Source organism: Camelus dromedarius, chromosome 1 (assembly GCF_036321535.1).
Source record: "Camelus dromedarius isolate mCamDro1 chromosome 1, mCamDro1.pat, whole genome shotgun sequence".
Lineage (NCBI taxonomy): Eukaryota > Metazoa > Chordata > Mammalia > Artiodactyla > Camelidae > Camelus > Camelus dromedarius.
In genome coordinates, this window is record NC_087436.1 from 81,647,362 (window position 1) to 81,667,682 (window position 20,321).

The window sequence follows — 20,321 nt, forward strand, 5'->3', positions numbered from 1 at the left end:
CTATATGCTATAGCCACTCTGCATATAATGAAAGAAAATGCTGCTCTCTGCTTCCCTGGATCACCAAGTGAATCAGTATATGGGACCAAGCACTGATGCTGGGATAGGCTGAGACTGACTGAATGTCATTTAGACTCCTCTACCTGGCACTCAAACCCCTACTGATTTACCAAAATATTCAAACACTATCAGACTGGTTAATTTATCCTTATCATATATACTTTTCCAAGATCTATCTACATGCCTTTTTCTAATAATCCAATTGCTCAAATTCTGATTTCCTCCAACCCAATCGTACTTTCCTTAGCACATCATGCAAGACTTCCTCTGCTCCCTGCCTTTGTTGACTCAACTAATTCCATACTTTTTTTCTTGTCAGAATTTCTACGGAAATTTTTTTTAATCTTATATTTGCAAAGAAGTTGAGAATCTGCAAAGCACGTCCACATACATTATCTCACTTATATAAACAGCAGAGTATTATTTTCTAGACCCACTTTTTTCTTGCACTTCCCAACCCTATCCCCTTTTCACAGCTTGCTTTCCCCAAATCTGGGTGGAGAGGGGTGTCATCCCAGAGCATACATGCTAATGAGGATGAACATAAGATTTATTTTATTGTTTAATATATTTTTATTGAAGCACAGTCAGTTTACAATGTTGTGTCAATTTCTGGAGTACAGCACAATACTTCAGTCACACAGGAACATGCATACACTTGTTCTCATGTTCTTCTTCACCATAGGTCACGACAAGGTATTGAATATGGTTCCCTGTGCTGTACAGTATGAACTTGCTGTTTATCTATTATATATACATTAGTATCTGCAAATCTCAAACTATCAATTTATCCCTTCCCACCCTCTTCTTCCCCGGGTAACCGTAAGTTTGTTTTCTATGTCTGTGAATCTGTTTCTGTTTTGTAAATAAGTTCGTCTTTTTTTTTTTTTTTTTTTTGAGATTCCACATAAAAGTGGTATCATGTGGTATTTTTCTTTCTCTTTCTGGCCTACTTCACTTAGAGTGACATTTTCCAGTTTCATCCGTGTTGCTGCAAATGGCATTATTTTATTATAAAATTTATTTTATTTTATTAAAAGTGCCCCAGGGCATTTGCCATGATAATAACTGAGTTTCTTTAGTTATTTCTATATGAAACTGCTTGGTAATGAGCCAAAGCAAACAAATCTTTTTCAAAAGTTTTAGAGTTATGATAACAATAATAAAATGTAATTCCCTGCTTTAGCCAGATACCATACTAAAATGTTTTACATTCAATTCCCTCAAAAACTATGGCTATGTAAAACATGACCACTTCACAGATAAGGAAACCAAGTCTTCAAGTTGCTAACTAATTGCCCAGTGTCATACTGGGAATTAGTACCTGATCTGTATGACTTGAAAGCCAAAAAGCCCTTTGACACTGTCCCCCGCAGTCAGGCACTATTCTGTTCCATGGAGTAGAAAAGCAGGGTTGCAGCCCAGGACAAAGGTCGGCTCACCAGGGACATATGCACCACAAAGTAGAATAAAATCACATTTATTTTCTTTATAAATAAATAAATAGTAAATGTATGTGATTGCCTGGGGCTTCAGACAGAGCCGTGCAATGACTGAAGTAAGTAGCAGGAAAGGGGAGAAGTTGGAGCTAAATCAGAGCAGAAGTCTTCACGTAAACCCGGTCCTCTCACCTCATCCCAGGACAATAGGAGCTTATCTGAGGCCAGAGGACTGGAGGCTTCCCTTCCATCCTCAAGCACAGAGACTTCAGTTTCCCCTATTACGAACTGCCTCACATTCTCTTCTTCCCCAGAGCTACTTATCAATCTTCATTTTAACCGGGTTTAACTGACCACATGAATAGATTTAGGGTTTTTTGTTTTTAATTTAATGTTAAATACTATTTCTTTTTTTTTTTTAACTTTTTTATTGCAGTATAGTTAGTTCACAATGTTGTGTCAGTTTCTGGTGTACAGAATAATAGTTCAGTCATACATATACATACATACATTCCTTTTCATATTCTTTTTCATTAGAGACTACTATAAGATACTGAATATAGTTCCCTGTGCTATACTGAAGAAACTTGTTTACCTAGTTTATATATAGTAATTAGTATTTGAAAATTTTGAACTCCCAATTTATCCCTTCCCACTCCCTTACCCCCAGTAACCATAAGTTTGTTTACTACATCTGCGAGTCTGTTTCTGTTTTGTAGATGAGTTCATTAAGGGTTTGAAAGAGGACAGGACACAGTGAGAGCTTCAATCATTAGCCCAACAGTCTCATTTCACTCTTCAGACATTGTAGTCAACATTTTTCTTTATTTTTCCCAAGAGGCAATAAAGTGTAATGTGGAAGAGTACAGATTCTGCTCCGCCACTCACTAACTCTGGGACCTTGAACATGTTGCTTGACCTCTCTGCGCCACAATTTGTTCATCTGTAAAAGGAGCATGATAATAGTACCTACCTTACCGTAAGGTATTGTGAAGAATAAATGAGGCAATATGTGTAATGTACTTGGGATATTGCCTGGCTCAGAGTAAGTTCTCTATAAGCATTTACTACTATGATTACTATATAATTCATGTCATAAGGATTATAAAAATAATATCTAATAGTCAGTGAAAATTATGCTAAGTGATTTCCATTTATTCCTTACATAAACCTTGTTAAGTAGGTACTGTTACTGTCCCAATTATAAATGAAACAGAGGTTCAGAGAAGTCATGAAGGGCTCCAAAATTACCCAGGCAGTAAGCGACAGAGTTAGGACTCAAGTCCAAAAGTCTGATTCCAGAATCAAGTTCTAAACCACCATGCTACTTCAGATGGGTAATAAATAATACTTGCTAATGGGTACTGAAGTTTGCTCCGTCCCAGGCACTGTTCTAATAACTTTAAATCTCTTCTATCTTACATCTCTTGCAAAAAATTAAGTGAAATTTTCAGAACTACCCTATGAGACACATACATTTATTGTTCCTATTTTACAAGTGAGAAAACCAAGAAATCAAGCATTGGTTAACACAGCCAAGATCACAAAATCAGCAGATGGCTAAAGCAGGTAAACCTCATATTGAAAGATGTGTAAAGCTGAGGTGTTAAATTTAAACTTCAGTGACCTAATATCAGATGGAGTATGACAATTTTCAAAAAGGAAACTCCCTCCTGGTATATCCAGCTAAACAACTTCTAAACCAGAATGATTAAGGCTGATACTCAACTTTAGAATCATAAAAGAAAGAATTGATTAAATGCTAGTATATTCTGATTTGCCTCACTACTCAGTCATCATCCCACCTCTAATAGCAGCTATTTTCAGTAGTCATTTTCATTCTGTCCTCTACAATTCGAACAGATTCACTATCAGCAAATAAGGATCAACTTTTCATAGGAAGCAAGACCATTGCCTTCCTCTGGTTTCTGCCCCATGGAAGTTAGAGACAATGCAGAGAGAGATGGTGGATAAATACTCAGTCACCCATGCAACTAAGACAAGGGGAGAATCTGTCAATGATATATTCAGCCGAAACTCACAGGAATTTATAAGCATTGTGTATCAATAGTAATGGGTAACAACTGATTGGGTGCTGAGCAGGGGCACAGCAGTCCAACAATTCTTGAGATATTCATGCAAATTATAAAAATGAGTTTTGGTTTAGTGAGCAGAGCACAGGTTTGGTTGTAGCTCCAAACACTCACTGAGCTTCAACATTATGTATTAAGGGTTTGGTGTATGTTACAATGGGCCTCAAAGGGTTTGAGTTAATATGAGAAGGTGCCTTTAGAAGTCCAGAGAGACATGATTGATAGCAAGGACAGAAACATACTGTTACAGACCTTGGGAAAAGATTGAATAAAATACAAGAGTCAAGAAGGAAGATGGCCAGCAAATTTTCTTTACAAGATGGTTGTGTGGGAGGATAACAATGTGCCATGGGAAATAATACCAGTTAGATGGTTAGAACAAGTTACAGGATCCTTTATACTCACAGCAGAATTAAATATCTGATTTGCTAGGCAAGGGAAAGCCTGGCAGGAATATAACATACATATATATACATATGTACATATATATGTGTGTGTGTACATATATATATATATATAAAATAATGAATAAAATTTAAGATTTGGGGGATTCCTCAAAAAGTTTATTCTAAATAAAGAAAAAGCTGCTGATCAATTGTATGGTCACAAATTAACTACCAGTAAACAAATAATGAATTAACAAGGTATGGAACAGGAACCTGATTAAAGAAGAAGACATGTTGATGATAACAGTAATAAATTTGACAAAAAACAGAATAAAACCTGGCAGTTACTGAGTACCTTATGCCTTGTGTTCTACATTCATACACTCACAATAACCTCACAAGATCACCATCTTTATTAGCACTATTTTTACAGATAAGGAAACATCTGTTTCCTTCAGAGATTATGTGAATTAACCAGGATCTCAAGTGAGATAATAGAATTTGGGTTTAAACCAGATGGTCTAACTCTGGAGTTTACATGCTTGACCACCATGCTATAAAGCTGTGTGTTAAATTAATAGAAGTGGCCACAATTAACAAGAACACAGATGCACATATCAAGTAGTACCACCTCTACCTGCACAGAGAAGTCAGGATAATGAGGCCTCTGATAGTGATGAAAAACCTGACCAGAATAGAGTGATGGAAGTAATGAGATTCAGTGAAATTCAAATACTCTTAAAATGATGTCCCTCCTAACCAGGAAAATAGTTTACAATAAGCAAGATTCATAGTAAACAAAATGGAATGGACTTCCATGCCTGGTTTCATCTTCCCACTTTGGAATTGACAGAGAGTAAGTTTGCTGTGTAGGCATTTCATGGTAATGACTTTACTATCATTAACAGTGACAATAGTTCCAAGCAGTATTTCTTATTTGCATAGCAGCCTTCAACATAGGAGCAAAAGCATCTGGCAAACATTCTCATTTTTATTATTGATGGCTTAGATTAATAGAGTGCCTTTCTGCCAAAGAGCTCGTTAATCTTTACATGAACTCTTGTGACACAAATTGGCAAGCAATCCATTGCTGCATTTTACATATGGAGAAACCAAAGTCCAAGGACTTCTGTATAACTGCTCAGTAATACTGTGGCTGGGTCTACAATGAAATCATAAAGAATCTGGCATTCCCCTTCCTTACTGACTGAAGCCCTATCTCTTTTGCAACTTCTTACTCCAAACTACCGAAGCGGAGGCCTTCTTTATCTACTGGATCCTTCTCCACTGATTCTTACTAACTCTTCTCCATGCTGGATTCTCAGCGCCCCCCTCCTAATAGCTCAGCTGGCCTCCATTCTCTCCCCTCTCCAAACTACTCTCGTTATTGCTACCGTATTCATTTTCTTAAACTTGATCAGAAAACAGCAGGAGCTCTCCACTATCTGTGGAAACAGACCCAGATTCCTTCCTAGAGCACTGAGAACCTCAGTCTATTTTTCCAGCCATATCTCTGACTACCATCTCCTCTGTGCCTCGGTCACCCAAGCCTAAACTTCTGAACCCAAGTCCACGCTTCTCTTTGCTCATTCTGTTCCCTCTTCTAGAAGTAGCCTTTCCAACTCCAACACTGACTACTAAAATCATCTTCACAGTTCCACTCTGATCCTGTTTCTTCCATGAATCCCTTCTAAAACCTCAGTGGAAAATGGGTGCTCCCTCCAACTCCACAAGACCCATTTAACATTATTTGTAGCACTCACCATATTCCACCTAGGGTTATCGTGACTTATGAAAGTACATGTCTTACTAGAATGTTCCATCATTGAGATTCACAGAGTCAACAATATATCAGGCCCTGTGACAGCTAATAGGTAAAAAAGAGAAATAGATCTCTGCCTTTGTGGAAGCTACAATCTTACAGACTTTTCTTGTCTAGGGTTCCTCCTCTGAATGATCAAACACACTATTTTCTCTATTTTTCTGAGAATAGTACCATTCTATATGCATAAAAGAGATGTTAATTTATCACATTATAAGCGATGCTTTTTACAAGTGGTTCTCAAAGTATAGTAAACAGATACCCTGAAGGTCCCCAGGACATTTTCAGGGGGGTCCCTGAGTCAAAACTAACTCCAAATACTATTAAGACATAGTTGGCCACTTCCACTCTCATTTTCTCTCAAATGTACAGTAGAGCCCTCCAGAGGCTGCATGTTGTATGATATAATAGCAGACTGAAGGCATAAGTAGATAAGAGAATTCAGGGGTTTTCCATGAAGCCAGTCATTAAATAGATTTGCAGAAATGTAATACTTTGTCACAATTATTTTTGGTTTATAAAAAGCAGTTTTCATTAAAAGATACATTATTTTATTTATCATATGTAACAGGCTCACTGTTGCTAATTCTTAATTATCTATTTCAAATTTGTATCTTAATTTCTGATATGGTAAATACCAATGGATATAACCCACATAAACAGAAGTTCTTCAGGTTTCTCAATAATTTTAAGTTGTATAAAGGAATCATGAGACCACAAAGTCTGAGAATTGCTGCCTGGGAGAACTGGGACTCATGTCATTCTGTGGCGCCCCAGTCGAGAATGTGTGGGTGGTGGCTGAGTCATTTGCATTGCTCCCTGAACTCAGCCTCTGTTAAAGGAACTCTCTGTCCAATGTGTCAGATGAATTTATTTTTGATGTGGCAGTATCTAGCACAGAGGAGGTAGCCAGTGAATATTTGAAGAAGGAAGGAAGGAAGGAAGGAAAGAAGGGAAGGAGAGATGGTAGGAGGGAGGAACAGATAAAAAAGAAAGAAGAAAAGGAGAGAGGGAGGGGAAAAAAGGAAGAGCTGTGTCTTACTCATTCTTCAGAGATGACCATAGTAATCCACCCATTGAAAATATCTTAACCTTCATGTGAATTGTGTTGTATTGATGTGACATCCAAGGTGATTAAGATGTCAATAGTTTCACCTGGTGTGTTGGTAAATTTCGATACAGCTTAGAAATCATGATTTTTAAAGTCAGATTTTTAAAACTCCTCTCATAAATAGATCAGTGAAAAAACATTTGTGCAGACCAGTCCTTCAATAGCAGAGGATAATTTTAATAAAGATAAAAATATGTAAAATAGATGCAGTCAAATGTTGCCCACACATAAACCATCTTCCTTATGGATATGTCAAGTCTCAGTAATGAGAAGTGACTTCCTATAACTAAAATATGGTATCTCCAGATTTAGAGTGAGAATGGGTAGAATTAAGCTAAAGCTAACAAAAGGGAGAGGGCCAAAGCAAAACTGGGAATAGGCAAGTCTGTCCTCCAGGCCCTTCTAAGCCTCCATCTGGCCTATCTTCCCCTTTACCTGTCTGTGAAGCTGCGTTTCATCCCCATGAAGCCCCTTCACTGGCCAAGGCTACCATCACAAAGGTACTCCACTTGGCCTGGCCTTTTGGGCATTATTATCCCATGCTTTAATTCAATCTGTACAATTTAATCCATACAATTTTTAGAGTTAAAGAGAAATTTAAATATCATCTATCGCAACTCCCTCACACACACAGTTGAAACTCAGCTAGGTTAGGACTTGCCCAAAGGAATATTAATTCATGACAAAGCTGCAATGAGAATCCAACATCAAGTCCTCTTCCTTTTCCAGAGACAATACAGTGAAAAGTTTAAATAATCTACTAAACCCCTACAAAGCACTCTCTTTCAGACCAGTCTTGATTCCCTTCCTATAAAACTCTTTCCCATACATTGCACTTCTTTAGTCTTCTGTGTTAATGCATTAAGACATTTATCCAAGTGTGGATATTACCTAGATTCAAAACCCATTATCGCCAATTCATACCTTAACTCAAGTTAGTTTATCAGGCTAGCTAGCCAACAAATTTACCTCATAACATTTCTATTTTAATAGGAACAGTCTTCAACCAAAGGAGTAAGTGGGAAATTTCACACACTGTATCAGGTTCAGAAGCAGAGAGAGTTGAGGACCAGAGGGTGTTTTGGCTCCTTAGATCATAACACAGAGTCAGACATCTATACTTAGGAACAAGACTAGGAAAAAAGTCAGCATGTGAGGTCTGATTGCCTGCCACCTTCCACACTGCTGACCTGAACCCTGATTGGCAAGAGGATAGTCAACAGACACCTGACATGATATATTTGGCTGAAATTCATAAAGAATGAAAAACAGCTTAAACTAATTGTTTCCTACCCACTATTTCACATAGTTTTTCCCGAATACATTTTATTCAATCTTTTCCTTTACGGAGTGGGGAAAGGGAGGGTATGATATCTTTAAATCTTAATAAACTAAATTCCAAAGCAGGATTATGTTGATTCTTAAGATTTATTAATGACTTTGTAAAGATAATACCGTCAAGGTTATTCATTCTCAAACTTAAAGGCATTTGAAAGTGGGCCTTAAGGATTTAAAGCACCAAAAAACCAACTAGACCTTCCGAAAGTACAACTAGAAAGAAAACTTCAAAACATCTGGCATCTATCATTTCTGGTATCTACATTATAAATAATATATTATTACATGTAATGAATGCTGTTAAACTGTAGACTCAATTTCCCAATAAGCTGAGAAGATTTATGTTAATCAAATCTTCATTAATATCTCATACTTTTATTTTAGTAATAGTTCTCTTATACTGTTTATCAGAATACAGAGAATTCTTTATGAAGAATCTGAAATATCCTAAAATTTATACTGACTTATTCTTCAAATAAGCTCCAGGAAAAGATTATTATTTTCCTGATCTGACATCAAATTACTTGGGACCTCTCAAACAATGGAAGTCCCAAATCTATCTTCTAAGAGATAGCCTAAGGTACCACCAAACAGTGAAAAGCCTTTAAAATTGTATACAATACAAGGGTTACTTATGTTGATCTTACTAAGGTTAAATAAACCTAAGGATTTAGTTTCCCATCTGAGTAACTTGCAGCCCACTGAGAAGCCAAACAGAGCAGCCCTATAATGATAAATCTATTCTCTGTTTCATCCCATTTGTAAGACTTTTGGTTCCACAAACTTGTTATGCTCATTTCTACATCTTTTTACTTTATGTTGTTATGATTTCTTAAAGTCCCTGTTCTTCCTATTACCTGGAATTCAAATCACATTAGTGTTTAAGGCTCCATTCAGGTCCAACTTTTACCTTTAATTCTGAGAAGGATACCATATGGTAATAAAAGAGGAAGTGCTCCAGAATTGGATTCCTTGGGTTTACCACCACTAGTTGCATGACCTAGGTCAAGTTACTAAACCTCCAATGTTTCAGCCTCATGACATGTAAATGCTTAGTAGGATTTCAGGGACGATTAAACAAATCAGTGCATGCAAAGTGCTTTGAACAGTGCATGGCACAAAGAAATCACTCAATAAATGTTATCCACTATTATAATCTTTATTATAACTCTCATCTTCCTGCACCTCTTTGAACAAATACAGACACATAATTCATACAGACCTTAGACCTTAGAGGTCACTTAGTTCAATCCCTCATATAAAGTAGCAGCATCTCTAAAAAGTTCTTGATATTTGGTTGACCATGAAAATAGTTAAATACTTGCAATGCTGGCAAGTTTTCTACTTTTCAAAAAGCACAGACTGACAAATAATTTTAATCACCAGAAAGTCCCATTATATACAGTGCTTACTTCTACTCAGTGGCCTCTTAATTCTGTCTCCTGTGCAACTTCAAAACCAACCAGCATCCTCTCTCCTCTTTCACACAATATTCCAAACAGTCTCTGACTAGTTAAAAGGACGGTAAGACACTTTGTTTAATAAAGTAAAACAAATTTTGGCAAAATTTACTCAACCACAATAACATAACCATACTATTATATGAGAAATTAAGGTAATCACTGCTTCTGAAGGATTTTGCAAACAATATTCATATTTATCACCTTATCTACTTAAATAAGATTGTAGACTCTCTGTCAGGCTGCTTTCCAGGTCATATTCAGACATACAACTTCTCGTATGTCTTTCGTAGTCTAGTTATTTCTCTACAAAGTCCCTTTGGCTATGCTTTTTTTCTCCTTGTTATTTTCTTTTTCCTGCCTCTGCTATACACACGCGTGCGCGCGCACACACACACACACATCTTGCTTTTTCTTCTGTCTTTTAACCATTCAACAAATAGTCATGTAATACTAAGTGTGCTAGGCATGGAAAAGTCAAAGATAATTAGATCTGGCTCAAATTATTCACAGTCTAAGGTAGAGAGACAGACATAAAAACAGTTAACAAAACACTGGTAATGCAGTGAGAGAGACATGCACTGGCTACCGTGAGAACACCAGGAAGGGATGCTTAATGGAAGGAGTCAGAATAGGTTTCTGGAAGGAGATAACATCTAACGAAGTCTAAAGTCAGCCTAAGCAGTGCCTCTCAAACTTTAAATCAACTGAGAATCTTGTTCAAAAGCTTCTGAGTCAGTAGTTTTCGGTGGGACTTGAGATGTTGCAATTCTGATCAAGACAATCTCTCAGATGATGTCCAGGTTCCTGGTCCCCAGACCACTCTTTGAAACACAAAGGTCTTAAAAGATGACTAGTGACTAAGTAAAGGATAGATGGGGTGATTACTGACAGAATAGACGGTATGAAGTAAATCACAGAAGTAAGAAGCACTTGAGTGTGTGATGAGACTGAAGCACGTTGGTGTCCCCAGGCCATTGGAGAGATCATCAGTTCCTAAATTGGAGGTGGATGGCAGAATGGTATATTTTAAGGAGAAGGGAATTTATTACATAGGCAATGGAGCGTATCAAAGTACGCAGGGCAGATACATGGCAACAACTGCAAATCAGATCTGGTGGTTTCATTGGGAGAATAATGGGCAAGAAGATCCTATGCTAGACTAATGATAACAATAATAAACCTGCTAACAATGATGATGAGGGCAATTCTGGCAGTAGCAATAGATTTATTTCAAAGGGAAGTGGCATGAAAAATGTTTGGGAGATAAAGTAAGTTGATTTTACTTTAAATTATTAATTTTTTTAAAGCAGGCAAGTTTCTTTTCTTTGCAATCTTTGCAAGTTTAGGGTCTATTCTTAATCTGATGGTAACATGTGATCTTGAACAAGCCACTTAACCTCTTTTCACACCAGGTTCCACATTTTAAAATAGTAAAGAGTTGACGCAAATAAATACTGTGGTCTTTTTAGATCCTAAACTTTATAATCCTATGAATTAAATTTATGTCTCACTGAATCAAGGAGTCATAAAATGTATTCTTAAAACCTAACACAATACCTGGAATATAAATGTACATTGTGTGACTAATATTGAATCAACCTAGCAAACAAGTCTTCAAACTTGAGACTTTTAAAATCTTCCCTCTTCTTCACCCACAACGTTCATTACTGAGTCCACTTGCTTTGTACTTATGTTCTACCCTGATGATTCTTTGGTTTATGCCCTTATTATTTTTCAGCTGGATTCCTGCAATAGCACCTTACAAGTTCTCCTTAGCTCTAATCTAATCCTCTTCCAAACACTATTCAAAAAATTGAAGAATTCTGGAGTCAGAAAGACCTGGGCTTAAATGCGAAATCCACTGTTTCTTTGTTGTGATTGTCAGCAAGTTATTTAACCTCTTTAAACCTAAAGTTCCCTTATCTATAAATTATAGGGATGATATGAAGATTAAATGTTTGTAAAGTGCTTAGCCCAGTGCCTATTGCACAGTAAGAGCTCAGTAAATGCTAGTTATTATTTTGAAGGATAAATCTCATAAATACTTGAGCAGGTACTTTACAAAAAAAGATCAAATGGCCAGTAAAAAATGAAAAGATAGTCTTCTTCATTAGTAATCAGCAAAATGCAAATTAATACTTCCGTGAGTACAATTAGGTGCCCACCTGATTAGCAACTTTAAAGAACTTAAAAACCAAGCGGTAGTGAGGATATAAGAGCTTCTTATGTATTGCTGATGGCAATATAAATTGATGCAACCAGTTGGGAAAAATATTTGACATTATTTAGAAAAACTGAATGTGCATGTACCCCAAAACTCAGTAGTTCCTTTCCTTAAAATGTATCCTAGAGAAACTCACATATGTATACTAGAATCTATGAGCAATAATATCTATATGCATAAAAGGATCATATATATACTTAATAGTGTTATTTAGATATATGTACATTTATTTAACATTTATTTATTATATTTATATATAAATAACTCAGGTTGATACACACACACACAAATAAGTAATATAGAAACAATCCAAATGTCTATCAATAGTGGAACAGATGAGTCAATTTCAGCATATTCATATACTGAATAGAATACTATTTATATCTGTATAAAATATACATACTTGATAGTATTCTATACAAGTATATATATATTCTATATAACATATTTTATAATATAATATATAATTATATAATATACTATATACTACTTGTATAGATTATTATACAAGTTGCATGAATAAACTATATGCATCAACATAGAAGAATCTTACAGTGTTTAGCGAAATCAGGTGACTAAGAATATATATATATATACTGTAACGATTACAAGATTGAAAACTTGCAAAGAAAAGCAAGGGAAAGAGTGTGACAAGAGGTAGGGCACTGGTTGGTGGTTACCCCTAGCGGGGAAGGAAAAGCACATGATCTTAAGGGAGCACAAAGGGCTTATTGGGAGTTATTCCGTAATATAAATGGTGGTTATATGAGGTTTGCTTGATAATTATCCTTTAAACTGCATGTGTTTTAGACAATCTTTTTAGGTGCATGACATTTACTAGAAAATAAGTTTAATTATGTCATTCTACTTAAAATCTTCCAAAGGTTCCTTATTTTGGAATAAAATACAAACTCCTTAGTTTTATCTAAAAGATCCTTCATGGTGTATCTCCTGTACCCCTCTTCAGCTTTATTTCTACCACCCGCATTTATGCCCAGCACAGCAAATGACATCTAGTGCCCCAATCATGCTCTCTCAAGCCTCTGGGCCCTTGAAAAATGTTCTCATTGTTCCCCTTCTTCTAGCTAACCTCTTCTAGCTTAATCTCTGTCCTTAACATTCAGCTAAAATATGGAAGCCTTCCTTGACAAATCCCCATCCCATCTGTCTTAGACTCTCCTCTGCTGTGCATTCTTTAGCACCCTGTGTCTACCCATTTAATAGCAGTGGATGAGTGCCACACTCTTTAGAAACAACTCCCTTTTTAATGGCATATTTTATTATAAGTGCAACATTCTTTAAACAAAGCTGCATTAAGGCAGGTACCTTCTTTTTTATCTGTCCCAAGAGCTAAGGATGATATTTACACCACAGATTTGCAATAAATGTTTCCTTAATGAATACATGTTTAAAACGAAGCAATATATGTTTTCTACAACACTAGGAGTGACACATAACTCAAAGGTCAGCCACATAAAATCGCCCTTATTTTAAATCAAAATGGTTAATTATTGGCAATTACATATGATTCTCCTTCTAACTAACACTTGTTTAATACATATTGATTAAGCACAGCATAGTGATGACTATTATATCTGAGATCTCAACATAATTGTAAGCAGACTGTAATGAGAATCATGGTATGAAATAAATATAAGGTTAATTTCATCAGTCCTCTGCAGTTATAGGTAATGCATTAATTCATAGGGCAGCCTACATACCCAGAGTTACATAAGCCACTAAATAAATGAAAGAGAAATATTGGTCACTAGTTCAAAACAGCTTCTTTTGGAGTCTTACAGGCACGACTGTCATACTCTATTTCTCTTAAAATATAGTTTGACAGATTATGACTGGTTTATTTCTGCTGGAGTCTATTGATTATTGACATTGGTGACTCTGAAGCATCAAGTATTTGATTCAAAAATGTATTCAGCCTGTGTGTGCTGATATTTTTATAAAATAACAAGAAAGTTTTACAATTATTCCAACTAGCAAAGCAACTGGATCTATTTTTAATACTGCTTTCATTAAGCAAAGAATTTGTAGGCTAAATGTCCATAAATTGAATTTTATGATTTATCTTCCCTTATTTCTAAAGATCTGAATGTTATGTTAGTATATATTATATACATTCTTATATATACTCCTATATATTTATATAGGAATGTATATGTGTGTGTGTGTGTGTGTGTGTGTGTGTGTTTCTAAAAAGAATTAAGCATTATAATATATCTCAGAACCAATTCTTTTACTAGAGGGGACAAATCAGTAAAAACTAGAATTATGTTGCAAAAACACTGTTACCCATCTGTTACTCAGCCACATGAAACTGTTCATTGCAGCCATCTTACTTAGGGTTTTGTATGATGCACTCATGCACGAAAAGACGTCAAGCTCCTACATGTGGTTTTAGTAGCATCACACTATCAGTTAAACATTCTGTCTTATTGATTTTCACTTCTTCAGTTGACATTATTTGGAGCAGTATTTGGAGCAGTATTTTTTCAGATCCATACACTAAATCACATGCAATATTTAAATTGGTTACATAGACCGCATGTTTCCTGCCAAGGAACATTTTTAAATTTGCAACTCACCACTGCTTGTATGGTTTCTCATCTATAGGAAATGGTTCTAATTCAACAGCTTCTTGCCTGAGTTGCCATAACAAAGATCTGAGATGGTCCTGCCGTTGGTATTTCTCACGTTAGCCTAAAATCAAAGCAAAAACAGGGTCAAGTTTGATTTTAATATTTAAATGGGGATTTCACCTGCATTTAGAAAATAAGAACATTGACAAAAACAAAGAGTTATGGGTTGAAGGATGCAGAGAGAGGGAATAGAACATCTATCTCAAGGTAGTTTACTCTGTTCAAATTTATCACAAACACAAGGACTTTGGTGTTACCAACACCAAAATAGCTAGATACTTTAAAATTTGAACATAAGCCCAATTAGTAATTGTCAACTTGGTTGATATGGCTTTGGTTTTGTGATAGAAGGCACCCTATTCAGCTTCAACTGGGACAGCTCCACTGTTACATGTTTGCACAATATGCTTCTCACAGAAGAACAATGGGTTTGGAGATGGGTATTATACCTTAGTGGTAGGGCACATGCTTAGCATGCACGAGGTCTTGGGTTCAATCCCCAGTATCTCCATTATTAAAAGAAAACAAAGCAAAGGAAGGAAGGAAGAAACATTGTAAATCAACTGCATTTCAATGGGTTCATATGGAACAACGGGTTAAAAAGCTATGAATAATAGGAGGTGGAGAAGTTCGAAAATCTCTAAAGCATGTGAGATATAATAAAACTAAACTCAAATTGGTGTGAAGCTACAATGAGATGCATGTATGTATGTTTTCCCATAATTTGATTCAGTTACAAAAGTGGGTCTGTAACTTCAATCTGCAACTGTTAATTTTCGACATTATAGTGGACCACATTCTCCAGGACTATGCCAGTTTCCGATGAATGTTCTACCCATTATCAAACCACAACTTTTGATTTCTAGTTTAGAAAGTATGGTCACCATTCCCCAAATAAACGTCCTCTCTGCCTCAAGGAAGAGTCCCTTTCCCGGCCAAGTGCTTACAACTGCTGCTGGAATTCCTCCCCCACCACATCTCCACACCACCGCCCAACCCCACCATCCCAATGTGGCCTACCGCCATCTCAGAGGAGTGGGCTTCTTTCTTCTCCTAATCTCTATTATATTTATTGAATACGGGCCCTTGATCATACACCATCTTTGTTAATTAATCTCATCTCCATAAGCAATTATAAACTCCAAATGGCAGAAATGCTGCGTTACAGCTTCCCAAACTCTTTCACCTGTAGAACTTTGCCCTGTACTTGGGAGACATTCATCTAAGGAGTATCGACTGTGTCCCTACTATGTGCGAGGCAGACACAGTCAGTCCCTGACAGAGATGATGCAGTAGAGAACACAGGAAGCTCAGGAATAGGCAGTTACTGCAGTGTGTGTGGTAAGTGCTGTGACAGAGGAAGCACAGACACTGAATAAACATGCCAAATACACAGGCCTCAGCCTTACCTCGCTGTCAAACTTTCAGATCCTATCTCCGATGTATGAGAAGAGGACAATTACTTTAAGAAACTCATTTTCAGGAAGCACATGGAGCACCCAGGCAGGTTAACATCCAAAAACCAGGAGGCAGTTTTACTTCTATGAAGACAAGTTGCTAAGATGAATTCCTAGTGTATTTAAGTCATTGCTGAGTTGTGTGTGTGGGGGGTTATCACCCTGTTTCCTCGCTCTCTCTCTCACACATACACACATGCACTCACACACGCGCGCTCACACACACACACACACACACGCAATATAGCAAAACTCCTGTTTATTACCAAGCAGGGTACTCTGCAGATGCCTTATGGCCTTGGGGTAGAACTTCACTTCACACTTGCACACCATATGGAGTTTTGGAGCAGCTACGGGTTGGGAACGCTTCTAAGCAAACTTCAGTCCTTTCTTCTTCCATTCAAAACTTTAATTCCCATTTCTAGGAGCATTAGTTCTATAAGCTTATGGGTTTCACATCTCCTAGTCACCAGGGATAAGATCAGTGAGAAAGGCCATAGTGACTCATTATGAATCTAAAATGTCAATTCAACTAGAAAATCCTCTATCAAAATTATAAACTTGCAGTCCCCTTTCCAACTAAAAATTTTTCTTTTGATCAAGGCATTTTCAGTATTATCTGAAGTCTCCATTTAGAGTTTCTACTGAGATTCATAATTAGAAATAGAGTTCTCTTCCATTAAATGAGGCGGGGGGGGGGTAGAATCTAAACCATAACAGATTTTCCACTTTGCCCCTCTTTGCCTTGATTTTTCTTATAAGGATAAAATGTACTCAAACTGAAAAATCTTTAGTCAAAACCTTACAACTTTGCTATGAAAATATGTACAGACAGGTAAATTTCTGAGAATCCAAGCTCCAATTCTAAATCACATTTTCTCTCTCAAACAATCAATATGCAGCATGATCTTTTATCTGAATCAGCAGCAATGTCTCATCTTAGACTTATGTAACGCAATCAATGTATCTAATATGCTAAGGAAACAAATGGATTCTGTTCTTTCTGCATTAGCGTCTCCCCCAGTAGTCTCCAGGCCCAACTTCTCCCACGAGTCCTGGGTCCTCAGCAGGAGGTGGGAGAGATGCATGTGTTGTGGAAGGAGGCACTCAGCCTGCAGCAAACACAGCCTGTACTCCTTTCATGTCATTCCTGGACACTTCATGCCTCTTTCTGCCTAAGTGTTGCAATGTCCAAGCAAATGCTTAAAAGAGACTGCCAGAGCAAATAGTAGGGCAAAGGAGAAAGAATTTAAAATGTTATTCTAATTGAAGGAAGCCTCTCTTGCTTTGAGTCCATTATTCTCATTAGCAGCTAAGCAATTATTTGATTTGAACACAGCAATTCCATGTAAAGTCTTAGGGCTACAAATGTGACCTGCAGCCAGAACACAGGCAGGAAGGGAGAGCATCTGTCCTTGTGCTTAACAAACGAGAAAAACTCAATTTGTCTTTATCTTTTATCATCAGTATTAAAAGACTTTTCCACTAAGATTCATTTACATAAAGCCACAAAAAAAAAGAACTTAAAAAAGAAAGAACCTCCCTTTAAATACGAGAGGCTTTACCTTTAAGTATGAGAGGCTTTTTCGCATTACTTAAATTAGGCAGATTCCTTTTGCTTATGATATTCCTACAGGAATCCTATGAATTTTCCCGTAATTTAAAAATATACAGATATTTTATGGCACCCACAATCAATTCTCAGTTCATTCTAACCTTGAAAAATATTGACCGCATACTATGAAACCATTAAATACTAACAGCTGCAGACGTACCAGACAATGACAGCGAAAACACACTTGGTCCCTCTGGGGTCTGTTCGTAAACATCCCCTTCCAGCCCGGCACACACTCCTCCCCACAGCAGATGCTGTTCTAGGGCAGGCAAGCAGGAAGCTGCAGGCAGCCGATTTTTCCCACTCTCCATAAAATGCCTTACTGCCTCATCATCAAGAATCTCTTTATGAAGAAAACTGTGAAGATTTTGTAACACCAGGAGATTGTCAAATTAAGATACTTTGCAACAACAGGAGGGAGTGATAATGCAAATGAGGAAGCAGGAAGATTCTTTGATATCTAAGGTCAAACCACCTTTGTCATCTGATTTTCTAATTCCGTTGTGAGGGAGAGAAAATCTAGTTTGCTCTAGGTGATTAAAAAAAAAAAAAAAAAAGCTAATCCAGTACTTTATGTCAGTTTTAAGAGTGAGATCAAGGCGGAGAAGGGAATACATACCAGAGGCAGCAAAACTGCTACATCCAGAACTGTCCGGCTCCTACAATCCAATGGCTCCAAAGCGGAGTCCGAAGCTTGCGAGCTCATTCATGAGCTCCAGCATCACTGTCTATGTTTACAACATAAACATCACCTAAGACAGAAAATTTACAGACGCCTTTCTGAGAGAAATAGCCATTCCTGCAACCATTTTAAATACGTAGATCAGCATTCTGTGAGCTCTTCTGGGGTCTGACAACTAGCAGACTAGGGACGGAAGGAGAAATTGGACCTTGGGCTGGCAATGCCTGGTGCACTTAGACCCATTTTCCTTCAGTCTGAACTGTGGCCTGTCCCAGAGGACTTAGCCTGCCTCTCTCTGGTTCGTTCACAAAAAGTTATCGTCAACACACCATAAGCAGGCAGGGCTGCCGTACAGAGGCTGTCAGGCTCTGCAGCAAAGACAGCCCATGTAAACAACCCTGTGATTGCTTCAGAGCTGACTGCCATGGGATAAGCCATTCTTTTTCTGTGGCCAAATTGCTGTACCCTGGGAAGTTATGTTTTCAGGGGGTAAAAGCAGAGACTCAGTCTCTAGATTTAAATAGAAAGGGGAAAAATATATATATATGTATGTAATTTTCTTGAAATATCTCTAGCCTTGATTTACTTGAAGATTTTCCAATAAATCACATTTATTTTGCTGCAGGCACAAATACATAAATTCTGATAAATATATTGTCAAGCTCATTTCTGATGATGTATCTCTTTTTCCAAATGAGCTTTGACATTTCTAGGGGACACAGTATCCCAGTACAGAGTAGCTGGGAACCATGCCATAAAGGGAAAAAAAAAAAAGCTGCCTGCTGTGACTTGGAGATCACTTTCTTAAAGGGACCCCTTACCTGTGTGACTGCAGTGGTAATGTTTCCTCTGATCTCTAACCTGACCCCTGTTCTGTGTTCCTCTCCCCACCCCAAATTTAGTCTAGAGTGTCTCTGCGAGAGTAATGCCGTTAGTTTTGCAACTAAAATATAAAAATACCATTCCCTACTGCAGTATGTAAATATGTCCCAAAATATTTATTTATGTAACATTTCTCAGAAAGCAACCATAAACGCATAACTTAAAGATATGATTTTTTAATGTTTCATGGAACCTATAACATTTCTTAGCTATGGGACTGAGGTCGGCACTTCTAACAAGCACAGCTGTTCTCTGTCTCTGGTTTTCTTTTCTCTTCTGTAGCTCTGCATTGGTCTAAAAACCCCTGGTCACAATAAAAATGCTCCCTCCCACCCTCTGCCAACCCTCATTCCAAACAGAAAGGTCTCAACACGCCCAAGTCTAGAGAGAGATGCTCCGCACAGAAGGAAAGGCTGGTGGCTTCTTGCCTCAGAGATAGTTCACTTCATTAACCTGCTTTCCACCCCATCTCTGACCCCCTCTCCCACGCTTGCTCTCCCGCCACACCAGGAGCAACCAACAGACATCACCCCACCCTCCAAAAACCAGGTTAGAACCCAGAATGAGCAAAGAGCCACCTACCATTCCGTGCTTGAGAACTAGGATCCTGATCCAGCAGTGTTTGCCCCAGAAATCCTCCCTACTTGTTTTTCATAACCACATTCCGAACTGTAATAAGGAATAGATTCTTTGGAGGTGGGGAAATTGTTTAAAATTAATGATGGACAGATGATTTCCAAGAAAACCCAATCTTAAAGTCACTCAAGCCCCTAGGAAGTGAGGGGTGATGAGAAAAAAGGAAAATTGTAAAAATGAAAAAGGAAAGGGAAAAGGTAAGCATATAACAAGCACCAGCCACCCCCATAAAAATAAAAAGAGAAGGGAAGGCTTAAAAAAAAGAAGAAGAAAAAAAGTGGCTTGCTGAATCACCCTCTTTCACTGCCTGGAAACCATTGTGCAGCGTGATGCTGCCTGTACCATTGTGGAACCTACCAGAGGAGACGGACAGAGGGCTTGGGGAATGGGGTTGCTATGGCAACCGAAAGGAGCACACGTGACGTCAAAGCCCAGAGAGGTCTAGGGAGGGGTAAGAGG

General features: G+C 37.5%; 1 protein-coding gene across 14 annotated transcripts in view; it reads right to left on the bottom strand.

The window, feature by feature from the left end:
• MAPK10 (mitogen-activated protein kinase 10) overlaps positions 1-20,321 on the bottom strand; it is a 438,616-nt gene that overhangs the window by 233,763 nt on the left and 184,532 nt on the right. For 4 of the 14 annotated variants that reach the window (XM_064486057.1, XM_064486050.1, XM_064486053.1 and 1 more), the window contains one exon: positions 14,537-14,651. The gene's annotated coding sequence lies outside the window, so the exon portion shown is untranslated. Of the gene's footprint in view, positions 1-14,536; positions 14,652-17,612; positions 17,631-17,822; positions 17,980-18,281; positions 18,415-19,808; positions 20,278-20,321 lie in introns of those variants that run through there. The other 10 variants (XM_064486064.1, XM_064486076.1, XM_031433386.2 and 7 more) reach the window with 8 other exon arrangements.